The 13488-nt window shown below is 40.5% G+C and overlaps 1 protein-coding gene across 1 annotated transcript in view; it reads left to right on the top strand.

Annotated features, from left to right (window-relative positions):
• Nucleotides 1–86: 86 nt before the first annotated feature.
• The window catches only part of SLX4IP (SLX4 interacting protein), a gene marked incomplete at its 3' end in the record, with an annotated part of 181168 nt that continues 167766 nt past the window's right edge, over nucleotides 87–13488 (top strand). The window contains 1 exon segment of the mRNA XM_082670713.1: nucleotides 87–260.

The following is a 13488-nucleotide window of genomic DNA, read 5'->3' as shown; positions in this document are numbered from 1 at the left end:
ATTTCGCCGCCATCTTCAATCCTGGTTGTGGCTTCAAATCCATAGTGAAGCAGCTCAGGTCATCTTGTGTTTGGGCGGTGGCAGAGTTCCTCTACGCGCCGGGAGCCCCGGGAAGCGGGAAGTAAGCAGGAAACGCGAATTCCCAAGCTTCCAAAGGTTGGCTTGAGAGCCTGCCGCACAGCCAGGTACTACTTCACCAGTTACTCTGGACAGTAACAAAACAAATAAAAGCCCGAACCCAAACCCTCTCACCATCATAGGTAAGAACTTGAAAATGCTGACAGCCTAAGATATTCCTTCCCTTGAACTAAACTGTTTGCCCATCTCCTCTCCCACTCTGTTTTTTTCCTTTGATTAGTGAACCTTTTCTGAATCCTTCTCCCTGTGCTTCCACCTCTCTCCATTGTTTTAAACATAAGGGTAATTAAATAAATTTTAAAACAAAACAAAACATTAGGGTGCGGGAAGCCTGGGCTTGACAGTGGAAGTGTTGGTTTGGAAAATTCTTTTTTTTTGGAGGGGGGGACAAAATGGAGTACAGTGAGTGGGCCAGGTATTTGTATTAAACACCCATATGTACTGATAGATTCCCCTTCCCAGACATTTTTTGGGTTGTGACATAAATATAGATTGTGTTTGTATATACTTATTCATTCATTTATTCAATACATTTGTTGAGTACCTAGTGTGTACTAGGCCGTGATGATTTTGTGTAAATTAAAATAAAACCCCTTTATCTCACGGGGCTTACATTCTGTCACCTTGACAGCTACTGGGTCGGGGCAAGTAACAGTATTCTATGATTCTTAGTCCTGCTACGCTATACAAACAAATAACAAGTATTCGCTTGCTCCTTCCTCTATTCCCCTCCTCCTTTTATTTTCCCCCGGACTAGGAATAAGTCGTAATGACAGTTATTTCTTGGATCCTAGATATAACTACATTTGTAGGCCAACTGCCTTATTTTACAGCCAATATTCAAGTTACTTAAGGCCTTGTTGCTCCAGGTGTGGTCTATCTATCAGCCGCATCCGCATCACCTGGCAGCTTGTTAGAAACACATTCTGACTCCATCCACAGGCCCACTGAGTCAGAATCTTCCCTACAAAGTGCACCTTAAGTTCAGAGACCATTGATTCCTGCATGGACTAAAGACAAAGACTTTTCAACTTGTGCTTCGGAAACAATATATGGTCAGTTTATTCCATGCTTTAAATGCAGTGGACATACGGCACGTTTTTTCTGTGCTTTTATCCATCAGCTTGATGTCAAGATACCAATTTAGCATTCTAAAAGGTTGAGAATGTCAGTCCCGTGTATTGTTAATGTAACTTTTGCTGTGATAATATCTCATGTACTTTGTGCATATTTTTAATTTATTTAAAGTTGAACTCAAAATCCTACAGGTATTCAGTAGTTCAATATCAACTTGGAAAACTTTGGGCCGTAGTTTACCAAAGCTGCTTTGGCCTCTTGCTTTCATCTGTCTTTTTAAAATGAGAACTCTAAATCTAATATGTCTTGGGGTTTCTCAACTTTGGCCGCTCATGAAAATCATGTGGGGCGCTTTAAAAAAAGACTCCAGGCCAGTATCAGTCAGAGGTTGTGATCCTGTGGCTGGAATTCAGGAACTAGTAAGGTATTTGAGAAATAGCAAATGACTTTTACATTTTCCACGTTGCTGTATGTTCGGTTTTTATCCTTTACAGAATTTACTTAAAATAATTAGGAATCTGAAGACAGTGAAGAGAGTTGGACTGGGAATGTGGTAAACCAACTTCCTAGTTGGTTTGACCAGCCAATCAACTTGCCATTTATTCTGTGTCCTAAGCAAGTTGTCCAGCTTTTCTGTCTCTCTGTCCTCCATCTATTAATTGGGAAAAGAAGAATGAAGGTCCTGTTGTGTTTTATTTAGTCTTGTGTATGCTACAAAATATAGTGGATATTTATATTCTGTAAATGTGAGGAAGAAAAGTATTTTGCAAGTGCAATATTCATTGCTTCTGATTTTCCTATACTGTTTCTTATATTGTATATGCCAGTAAGCACAGTGGGTACAGAAAAGAACTCTAGAGCCAGACTCTCTGGGTTCAAATCCTAGTTCTTCCAACTACCAGCTGTGTGACCTTGAGCTGATTACTTAACCCTTCTGTGCCTCAGTTTCCTCATCTCTAAAATAGTGCTGGTATGAGGATCAGATAAGTTAATGTAAGAAAAGTGCTTAAAATAGTGCCTGGCACATAGTCACAGCTATGTAAATATTAATTAGCTATTGTTATATTTAAGTCTTTGGATTATTAAGGTTTTGTTCATGCATGCAGATCACTTAAGGGGAAAGGTATTGTAGTTTCATGACTTTTCAGGACATATACCTGTTTGAAAAAGAGGGTGGGTTAAAGACAATATACCAAGCCAAGAAGATGTGTTAGTTTTTCTTTTAAATGGTCTTTTTCCCTCTTTCAAACAGCTTTATTGAGGTATGGTTGTCATACAGTAAATTGCACATGTTTAAAGTGTATAATTTGGTGTGTTTTACGTGTATACAGCCATGAAACCAACACGCCAGTCAAGATAATGAACATACCCATCACGCCCAGAAATTTCCTCTTGCCCTTTTGTAATCCCTCTGGCCTCTTTCTTCCAGGCAACCACCTGTTTTCTGTCACTCTAGATAAGTTTGCATTTCCTAGGACTTTATCTAAATGGAATCTTAGAGTATGTGCTATCTTGGGGGGTGGGGTAGTGTCTGGATTCTTTCACTCGTCAGAATGGAGAGCCATCTTCGTTGTTGTAGGTGTCAGTGGTTCATTCGTTTGTAGTTGCTGAGTAGTATTCCATTGCATGGATAGACTAATTTGTTTGCACATTTGCCAACTGAAGGGCATTTGGGTGGTTTTTATTTTCATGGTGCTCGTTTTCACATTGGAAAAAAAAGTCTAATCGTTTGGTGGCCAGGCCTTCCACATACAGAGAAAGCAAGAGGTGCCAGTGGTAAAACGTGTTTGTTTGGGACTTTGTCTTTGCCATTGTAGAGTTTATGAATTCATGTTTTCTGAATGAAACATGTAATAGCTTCTTAAAGATGCAGAACACATGCATTGAGTTTTTAGTGGATTGCATCTCTTTTTTATTGAGATATAATTTATATATAACATATTAGTTTCAGATGTACAACATAATCGTTGGATATATGTATATATAGTTAGACAACTTGGGCATTAGGGGTGCCGACCCTTTGTGCCGTTGAAAATCTGCATATAACTTTACAGTGCACCCTCCCCTTCCCATATCTGAGGTTCCACATCCTTGGATTCAACCAACTGTGGATCTGTAATACTGTAGTATGTATTTATTGGGAAAAAAATCCAAGTGAAGTGGACTCTCACAGTTCAAACCCATGTTGTTCAAGGGTCATCTGTATACAATACTGTATATTATTGTTAGTGGTCACCATACAGTACATTACATTCCCAGGACTTATTTATTTCATAACTGGAAGTTTATACCTTTTGACTCCCTTCACCCATTTCACCACCCCCTACCCCCTAACAACCACCAGTATGTTCTCTGCATTTGAGTTTGGTGTTTTGTTTTATTTTGTTTTAGATTTCACATATAAGTGAGATCATATAGTATTTGTCTTTCTCTGTCTTAATGCCCATTCATGTTGTCGCAAATGGCAGGGTTTCCTTCTTTTTTCATTACTGAATAATATTCCATTTTGTGTGTGTGTGTGTGTGTGTGTGTGTGTGTATGTGTGTACACACACACCACATTTTCTTTACCCATTCATCTATCATGGACACTTAGGATGTTTCCCTGTCTTGGTTATTGTAATTAATGCTGCAGTGAACATGGAGGTGCAGATACCTTTTCAAGTTAGTGTTTTCCTTTTCTTCAGATAAATACCCAGAAGTGGAATTGCTGGATCATATGATAGTTGTACTTTTAATTTTTTGAGGAACCTCCATACTGTTTTCCACAATGGCTGCACCAGTTTACACTCCCATCTACAGTGCACGAGGACTCCCTCTTCCCCACATCCTCACCAACACTTGTCTTTTTGATGATAGCCATTCTGACAAGTGTGAGATGACATCTTGCTGTGGTTTTGATTTTCGTTTCTCTGATGATTAGTGATTAGTCCATTTCATACGTAAGGGAACCTGACATTTAGAGGTGCTGAGTACGCTGTCTGAAGTCACATGAAAAGGTAGGCTTTGAATGCATGTCTGTTTTACTAGAACCTGAGACCATGACTGCCTCATGGGTCAGTGCCTATGTCTGTTTCTGACAAAGTATTAAATAAAAATTAGATGTTGTTTATTAGTGAAGCATCCCACACAGGGCCAGGTGGGGATTTTCTGTGGGCCCAGCAGGAATGGGAGGCCCAGATCTTGGGTCAACTGACCAGGTTAAGGATATAGAGTGACTAAAAGGTAGGACTGTTCTGTGGACTTAATCTTTTTGTTTTTGAGCCCATTTTGGCATTCAAAGTTACCATATGAATAATAGGAAACGATGATTCTTTTTTTTTTTTAACACTGCAGTTACCTTTTCAAATTTTATCTAAGTTGTTGCCAGCAACAACTTTGCTCATTTGTCATTTTTCCTTGGTATTTTGTTAAAGTTTGTGATTCCTTCCTTGATACTGTCCTTTTGCATGTGTGTGATAAAATTAGATTGGGGGAGTAGGGGCAGCAGGTTATGAAATGATTTCTCATTCTTGAATTACAGTTTTTCCTTCAGAAGTTCTAGGGCCTTTGTTGTTTCTGCTCCCATAGGTAATGAAAGTTTTTTAAGACGATAGAAGGAAGTATAATAATTTTCTTGATAAAAATTGAAATCTGAAGATTAGGAGCCTAAAGTTAATTTCTGATCTTTTTAATCTGGAGTAGTTGCTTTGGCTTGTGACACAGACCAGCAATGCTAGAAGGAAGACAAATGTGAATTTCAGAGTGCCTTGGATTTTCCCACAGAATAATCTAGAAGGTCACTGACTTTCTTTATTAGAGTTTATCTCTGCTTTGTATTTAAATGACAGGACAATCATGTGATATTGTTTAATCTACTTCCATTCCCTCCCAAAATTAATTTTCTTAAGGATTTTAGGATATTTCCTCTTCAGTAAAGACACACGTGCACACTTATTTTTGGTGGGGTCAGACGCTATCAACGTCTCCTCTTTGTGAAAGAATGCCTGTTTTCAGGTCAGAAAGTGGGCTCAAGAATGCAGGATATAGGATGAGATGTTATTTGTAAGACCTACATACTTCAACTTCTCAGTATGCTTATGTAAATTATATGCTTTTAGATATTTGGAAACTTGATCTTTTTGGAGATTGTCCTGAACGTCTTAAAAACAGGGTATAAAGTAAAAATTCCACTGAATGTAGACTCAAATTGGCAGCTCTGATAGGAAGGCTTTTTAACATTTATGCTTTAAATGCCAGGCACTGAGCTTGCTGTTCCCTCCTGAACGTAACTCTAAGAGCCTAGGAAAGTAATTTTTTAAGGTGCGTGTTTGCTTTCTAAATGTGTGTGTGCACATCTATCTTTTAATGATCAGAGAACAAGTCCAGAAAAACCTGAAGATGTTTCCAGGGTAAAACTTAATTAATACAGAGGCTAATAATATCTTTTCCATTCAAATGAATGTTAGGATGTCAGTATTTTAAAGACAAAAACAAAAAGCACTGAAAACCTCACATTTATGGCCTTCTACCATGTGTCTGTTGCCTATTATATTCAATGTAAAACGCTTCCATCTTCTGTTTACGTTTATATGCATATAAGGTCTCTCAACTTTGGCTGCATGGTATGTGTAACTTAAGTGTTACTTATGTATTGAAATAGGACCAGAGTGCTTTGACCTCCTTTTTAGAGGGCTTAATGTGGAATTTGGGATTTGGAGACAGTAAAGATGCATTAGATTATTAGGTATAAATCTAAAAAAATAATAACACAGTCCGTAGCCACTGATTTAAGTAACATCAACAGACTCAAGTTAGCAATCTTGATGGATACCTGTGCCGTGCTCCAGGTATCAGAGAGAATGAGAATGGATCCTGTCCTCAGGAAGCTTACGGTCAGACTGAGGTGAGAGAGAGGCTGAGGACCAGACTTAGGTGTGAGAGGAGAGGGGGTGTAAGAACACTGCATGTTCAAGGGCACGTGCTGGCGTTGGCCGTGTGGAGGCCTTGAAGCTGTGAAGGTGCCTGAGCTGAGAGGTGGAGGTGTGGGCAGGTGTGGTGCTGTGGGAGACCTTGGTGAAGAGCTTTGAAGAGGGGACACCTGCTCAGATACCTCTAGTGATGGTTCAGGGGATGGAGAGCTGCAGGGATGGAGACAGCAGGTACTTGAAGAGGCTCTGGTTGCGGGGAACCTTCAGGATAACCAGCTCTTTGGGATCTGGGACTTCCTGGCATCAGCAAGTCATGATTTTTTCTTCCTGTGAGAGGCAGACAGGACCATCTGTGACTGTCATCTGTGCTGTCCCAGACAACAGGCACTGAGAGAAGAGAGCAGTGTGTGCTGTCCCCAGATTCCCTGGCAAATGGTCTTTCTGTATTTAGACTTTAGCTTTCTCAGGTTTTATAAAAGGATAGTGAAGGACATGGCCCTCACCTCCCCAGGGTGGTTGTCAAGGCAGAGATAATACAAGGGATCAGGAGACTCCCACCTCCACCCCCACCGCCTTGCCAGACCTGTGGAGACTTGGCTGGGAGACAGGGGAGAGACAGGGGAGCCTAGCTCTGGGCACCTCCTTTGCCCATTTTTCTATTGGATTGTTTTATTTTGACTACTCATCTTTTGCTTGTTATACGTCTTGCAAATATATTCTAGTTTGTGACTCTGCCGCATACCCCACCCCCATTTCTTTGTAATGTTTTTTTTTTAATAAATAAATTTATTTATTTATGGCTGGGTTGGGTCTTCGTTGCTGCACGTGAGCTTTCTTTAGTTGCGGTGAGCAGGGGCTACTCTTTGTTGTGGTGCGTGGGCTTCTCATTGTGGTGGCTTCTCTTATTGCAGAGCATGTCCTCTGCATCCTCACCAACATTTGGTATTATCCCTATTTTTTTTTAGCCATTCTGGTAAGTATGTAGTGTTGTGTCATTGTGGTTTATTTTGTATTTCCCTGTTAGCTAATGATATTGAATATCTTATTTTAATTGAAATATAGTTGGTATACAATGTTATGTTAGTTTCAGGTTAGTTTCATAATTGTTCAACATTTGCATACAGTATGAAATGATTTGAATATCTTTTCACATGCTTATTTACTATCTGTTTCTGCTCTTTGGTGAGACACCTGTTCATGTTTTTTGCCCACTTTTTGACTGGATTGTTTTATATTTTACCATTGAGTTTTGAGAGTTCTTTATATGTTCTAGTTTATAAGACATTTACTGGATGTGTAGATCACAAATATTTTATTCCAGTCTGCAGAGAAGTTTTAATATTAATATGGTCAAATCTACCATTCTTTTTCTTTATGTATTGTAATTTTTGTGTCTAGTTTAAGAACTCCTTCCTTCCTCTGAGTTCATGAAAACATTTTCTAAAAGATTCTAATTTTATTTCAAGTATAAATTTTATTTTTTTAATTAATTTTTACTGGAGCATGGTTGCTTTATACATTTGAGCTTTTAGCTCATCTGTAATTGATTTTTAGGTGTTGTGTGAAGTATCTGTCCAGTTTTATTTTTTTCCAAATAGATAAACAGTTGTTGGACCACAATTTATTGAATGAATAGTCTTCTTTATTTCCCACCGATCTGCAGTGCTTCTCCCATCATTGATTTGCATGAACCTGTGGGTTTGTTTCTGGTCTGTGAAGTCTGTTTCTTTGGCCTGTTTGTTTACCCCTTTGCCAGCACATTATTTGATTTACTATAGCATGGTGGTAGTTCTGCTAGAACTGGTAATACAAACTCCCTCCTTTGTTTTCCTGTCTTCTTTTTTTCTCTCTCTCATGTATCTTAGCCCTTTTTGCACTTCCTCAGATTCCCTGTTCAAGATTGTGACTGGGATTGCATTAAGTTTGAAGATCAATGTGGCAGGGTCTGGCACATGCCTTACTAAGTTCATTCCTAGGTATTTTATATTTGTGGAATGCTAGTTTAAATGATATTTTCAGAAATCTACATTTTCTGCTTGTTTCAAAGAAATTGCTTTTAAGATTCATCAGTAAGCACGTTTGCTACATTTTTTTGTAGATGCTTTTTTCACGTTAAGAAATTTCTATTCTTAGATTTCTAATGTTTTTCTTTATTTTTTTCTATTTTCATTAAAATGATCACGTGCTTTTATTCTACTTCAGTTTTTAAGTATGGTAATTTTTCTAGTATTAAACCAACCTTTCACTCTTCAGAGACACCTCACTTGGTTCTGGAGTATTTTTTATATATTGCTTGCTTCAGATTGCTTCTGTTGGTTTAGGATTCTCGCTTCTCTGTTCAGGTATAGAATTGGCTGTGATTTCCCTTCCTTTTTTTTGTTTTTGTTTTTGCGGTACACGGGCCTCTCACTGTTGTGGCCTCTCCCGTTGCGGAGCAACAGGCTCCAGACGCGCAGGCTCAGCGGCCATGGCTCACGGGCCCAGCCGCTCCGCGGCATGTGGGATCTTCCTGGACCGGGGCACGAACCCGTGTCCCCTGCATCGGCAGGCGGACTCTCAACCACTGCGCCACCAGGGAAGCCCTGATTTCCTTTTCTTAATCTGCCCTTGTCTGGTTTCGCTCTCAGGGCTTCATAAAATGAGTTGTGTGGTGGGAGGGGGCTCCCTCTCACGCTCTTCTCCGGAATCATTTGTACATTGGCATTATTTGTTCCTGGAACAGCTGTTGGATTTTGGATCACAGAGGTTTAGAAATGGAAGAGACCGTAGAGGTCAGCCTGTCCAACAGCATTGTTCTACTGAGGCAGAAAGAATTAAATGCTGAGGCTCAAGTCCAGAAGTCATGGTCCACTGTAGAAAACCTAATCCTGAAGTAAAGGTAACAGCCATTTTATTACCTAAGACAGAGGGCTTGAAGCCTTCACACCAAAGTCCATGCAAGTCTGTGGAGAGACTTGGAAAATGTCCCACCACCCTGACAAACTGGTCCCCGAGGTTTCTGGGGTCACTGGATTAAGTTGAAGAACCCAGAGGGGAAAGGGAGCCTTGGGAGGCAGGCCCTCTGACAGCTCATGGAAAGCCGTGGCAAACAGGCAGAGGCCTCCCTGGCTCCACCGTGAGCAGCTCTGTGTAGGCACAGCTCAGCAGGGCATTAACATATATATCGCCCATTGTGACGACAGGTGAAAATTTTCATCTGGAATATCAAAGGAATATTCATTATGTGGTATTTTTTATGAAAGTTGGGAAAGATTCAGTACATTTTTTGGAAAATTTCCCTATAAACAGCCGAAATAAAATAGTCTCAGTTCCTATTATCTGGAATATTTCTTCATCCAACAGACTTTCTTGATCACCTTCTATTGTTAAGCAGTGCTCTGAGGGCTGGTCACCTTTGATAACTTGCTCCTTCCAGGATGGGTAAGCCTGCTTTTACCATATTTGGAAATTAGCAAATTGGTTTGGTTCATTTCAGATTTCAGTTTGTCATGTAGTTCATTTCCAGCACCTGTGCCCAGTGCTGTAATGAAGCCAAGGAAGTATGCCTTCTTTATCTAATATGACTTTAGCAAGTATGCAGGCTCAAGGTCTATGCAACTGCTGTCCAGATGTGTTATGGGCTTTATCTCGGTAGGCTTTATTTTTTATTTATGAAGAAGTGTGCCATGTCACATAGCATAATAGCGAATTAAATGAATTCCAACCATTTACCTTAGCTGTGGAGCCCCTCCCTCCCTCTTCTCCTTCCTCCCCCCTCCCAGCCTTTCTGTCTCTGTCTTTTCCTCTCTTTCTTTCTTTGATTAGCAGGAGAGACCCACCACTCACTTAGCTTTATTCGAAGTCGTGCCCTATGTTAGGAACATGTGACTTGGCCAGGGGCTCTGGGAGGGAGGGCACACCTACCTTGACAGCCCAGTTAGCGTTTGACCTTAGCAGTTGTACAGGAGACAGATGGTGCTGGTTTGCCTTCAGAGAGCTGACCCGACTCTTCTCCTGCCCTTGGCCTTCAGCTGTGAGACCCTGGCCTGGTCCCCCAAGTTCTTGTTAGGGAAATAGATCTCAGGCCTGGGAATAGATGGTCTGTAGGGTGTCTTTTATCATAAAACTGTTACTTTTTTGAGACTGCAAACACTGTAGGAACAAGTGAAAAAATTTTACATTGAGAGGCAGAATGCCACATGGTATTAAAAATGGGTTAAAAGTATGCAAAATGTATTTTACAGTTCCTTTTTTCATGCAGCCTATTTTACACTAGAGACCATTTTATTTCATCTAAAAATATGCTATTTAGTTCTAGATTCTTACAGATCATATTTTTGAGACTGGGCTTTGATGATACTTTTTGAAGAATCCAGTCCTTAAAAACAAAATGCAGGGACTTCCCTGCAGTGGTTAAGAATCCGCCTGCCAATGCAGGGGACACGGGTTCAAGCTCTGGTCCAGGAAGATCCCGCATGCCACGGAGCAACTAAGCCTGTGCGCCACAACTACTGAAGCCCGCGTGCCTAGAGCCCGTGCTCCACAACAAGAGAAGCCACTGCAATGAGAAGCCCGTGCACCTCAATGAAGAGTAGCCCTCGCTTGCCGCAACTAGAGGAAGCCCGTGCGCAGCAACGAAGACCCAGTGCAGCCAAAAATAAAATAAATAAATTTATAAAAACAAAATAAAACGAAATGCAGCTGCTCTTGCTTTACTGATTAAAGAAAAAAAATGAGCATTTTAGAAGAGTCAACTGGGGCTTCCCTGGTGACGCAGTGGTTGAGAGTCTGCCTGCCGATGCAGGGGACACGGGTTCGTGCCCTGGTCCGGGAAGATCCCACATGCCACGGAGCGGTTGGGCCCGTGAGCCATGGCCGCTGGGCCTGCGCGTCCGGAGCCTGTGCTCCGCGGCGGGAGAGGCCACAGCGGTGAGAGGCCCGCGTACCAAAAACAAACAAACAAACAAAGAGTCAACTGCAACCTTACTGTGAGTTGAAAATATAACCTTCACTGTAATATGGCTCATAATCTATCTAACAGCAGATATGGTCCTAAAGCCTCACCACAGCCTTCTGTGTGGTCCGCCTGTCCTTTGGGAAAGGAAGGACATATGAGAAGACCAGTGTATGATTAAAAATAATTAGATCACACATACTTCAGCTTTGGTTGGGTTCTTGCTGGAAAACTCTCTCCCCTGTTTTTCTATCTACCTGAACCACTTAGTACCCTCTAAGTGTCCCCAGAGAGGGACTCTCTAATTCTTAGCAGAGTTAGTCAAGCCTGATTTAATATATTTAAGGGGACCAACTGTTTATCAGGTTCAAATAATATAATTTTTAAGATCTAGCTAAAGTTTTCAGAACAAACTTCATGAATGTTGTTTTCAAGTACACATTCTTGACTTTCTAGAAACTTGTTTATTCCATTTACACCTCTGTCTAAATGGGCCTGCTAAGATGAACATCATTAAAAATGTTCTAGGGCTTCCCTGGTGGCGCAGTGGTTGAGAGTGCACCTGCCGATGCAGGGGACACGGGTTCGTGCCCCGGTCTGGGAAGATCCCACATGCCGCGGAGCGGCTGGGCCCGTGAGCCATGGCCGCTGAGCCTGCGCGTCCGGAGCCTGTGCTCCGCAATGGGAGAGGCCACAGCAGTGAGAGGCCCGCATACCAAAAAAAAAAAAAAAAAAAAAGTTCTAAATCATGTGCATTACATTGTTAAGAGAATAGAGATGAATAAATTAAAATTAAATTAAAATGACAGGGTTTGGATAAAGATATTTTTGTCTATTAGAAAAATAGAATCAAAGGTTATCAAATTTCTTTAAAAAATCATCTTTGACTAAGTAATAATAACTCTTAACACTCATCCAGGGCCTACTTTTTATAAATGATGATACTGAAGGTTTTCACATGCTTAGTCCTTTGAATAATTTTGAGTTAGGTGTTACTGTCCCTGTTTTATAAATAAGGAATCTGGGGTTCAGAAATAAGTGCTTTTCTTTTTTTTCTTTTCCATTATGGTTTATTACAGGATATTTAATATAGTTCTCTGTGCTATACGGTAGGATCTTGTTGTTTCTCCATTCTATGTATACCAGTTTGCATCTGCTAATCCCAAACTCCCAATCCATCCCTCCTCTACTCTCTCCTGCTTGGCAACCACAGGTCTGTTCTCTATGTCTGTGAGTCTGTTTCTGTTTTGTAGATAAGTTCATTTGTGTCATATTTTAGATTCCATATATAAGTGATATATATATATATATATATATATATACCACATCTTCTTTAACCATTCATCTGTCAGTGGACATTTAGGTTGCTTCCGTGTCTTGGCTATAGTAAATAGTGCTGCTGGGAACATAGAGGTGCATGTGTCTTTTTGAATTATAGTCCAGATATATACCCAGAAGTGGGATTGCTAGATCATATGGTAGTTCTATTTTTAAATTTTTGAGGAGCCTCCATACTGTTTTCCATAGTGGCTGCACTGATTTACATTCCCACCAGTAGAGTAGGAGGGTTGTTCCCTTCTTTCCACACCCTCTCCAGCTTTGTTACTTGTAGACTTTTTAATGATGGCCATTCTGACCAGTGTGAGGTGGTACCTCATTGTAGTTTTGATTTGCATTTCTCTAGTAATTAGCGATGTTGAGCATCTTTTCATGTGCCTGTTGGCTATCTGTATGTCTTCTTTGGAGAAATGTCTGTTTAGGTCTTCTGCCCATTTTTTGTTTGGGTTGTTTGTTTTTTTGATATTGAGCTGCATGAGCTGTTTGTATAATAAGTGCTTTTCTTATAATAAAACGAAAATCCCTTAAACTGCACTGTCCGTTACGGTTGCCACTAACTGCAAGTGACTGTTGAGCACTTGGCATGTGGCCAGTCCAAATTGAGGTGCTAGAAACATAAAATACATACCTGACTTGAAAACTTAGGTAAAACACCAAGACTGTAAATATTTTTATATTGATTGCATGCTGAAATGATAACATGATGGATTTATTGGGTTAAATAAGACATATTAGTAAAATTAATTTCACCTGTTTCTGTTTACCTTTTTATTAGATGCAGCTACTAGAAATTTTAAAATTACATATGTGCTTTGCATTGTATTTCTGTTGGACCGTGCTGCTCTAAAAGTGTCCGTACGCATGATCTAAACGGCAGATAGTTCCACGCACGAGGCTTGAGAGTTATGGCATCCTTCCCATCCTATTCCTTCCTCAACAGCAGCTCTCTCCAGCTTGCTCTTCAGGTTGGAGCAGAGTTTAGCACTTAAGAATTGGGTCCTTATCAATGGAGAACAGACTTGTGGTTGCCAAAGGGAGGTGGGAGGTGGGGAAGGGACGGACGGGGAATTTGGGGTTAGCATATGCAAACTAT

This window comes from Grampus griseus (genome assembly GCF_964374135.1).
Source record: "Grampus griseus genome assembly, chromosome: 14".
Taxonomy (NCBI): Eukaryota; Metazoa; Chordata; class Mammalia; order Artiodactyla; family Delphinidae; genus Grampus; species Grampus griseus.
Note: the sequence above shows the minus strand (reverse complement) of the source record. Positions and strands in the feature narration are given on the sequence as shown.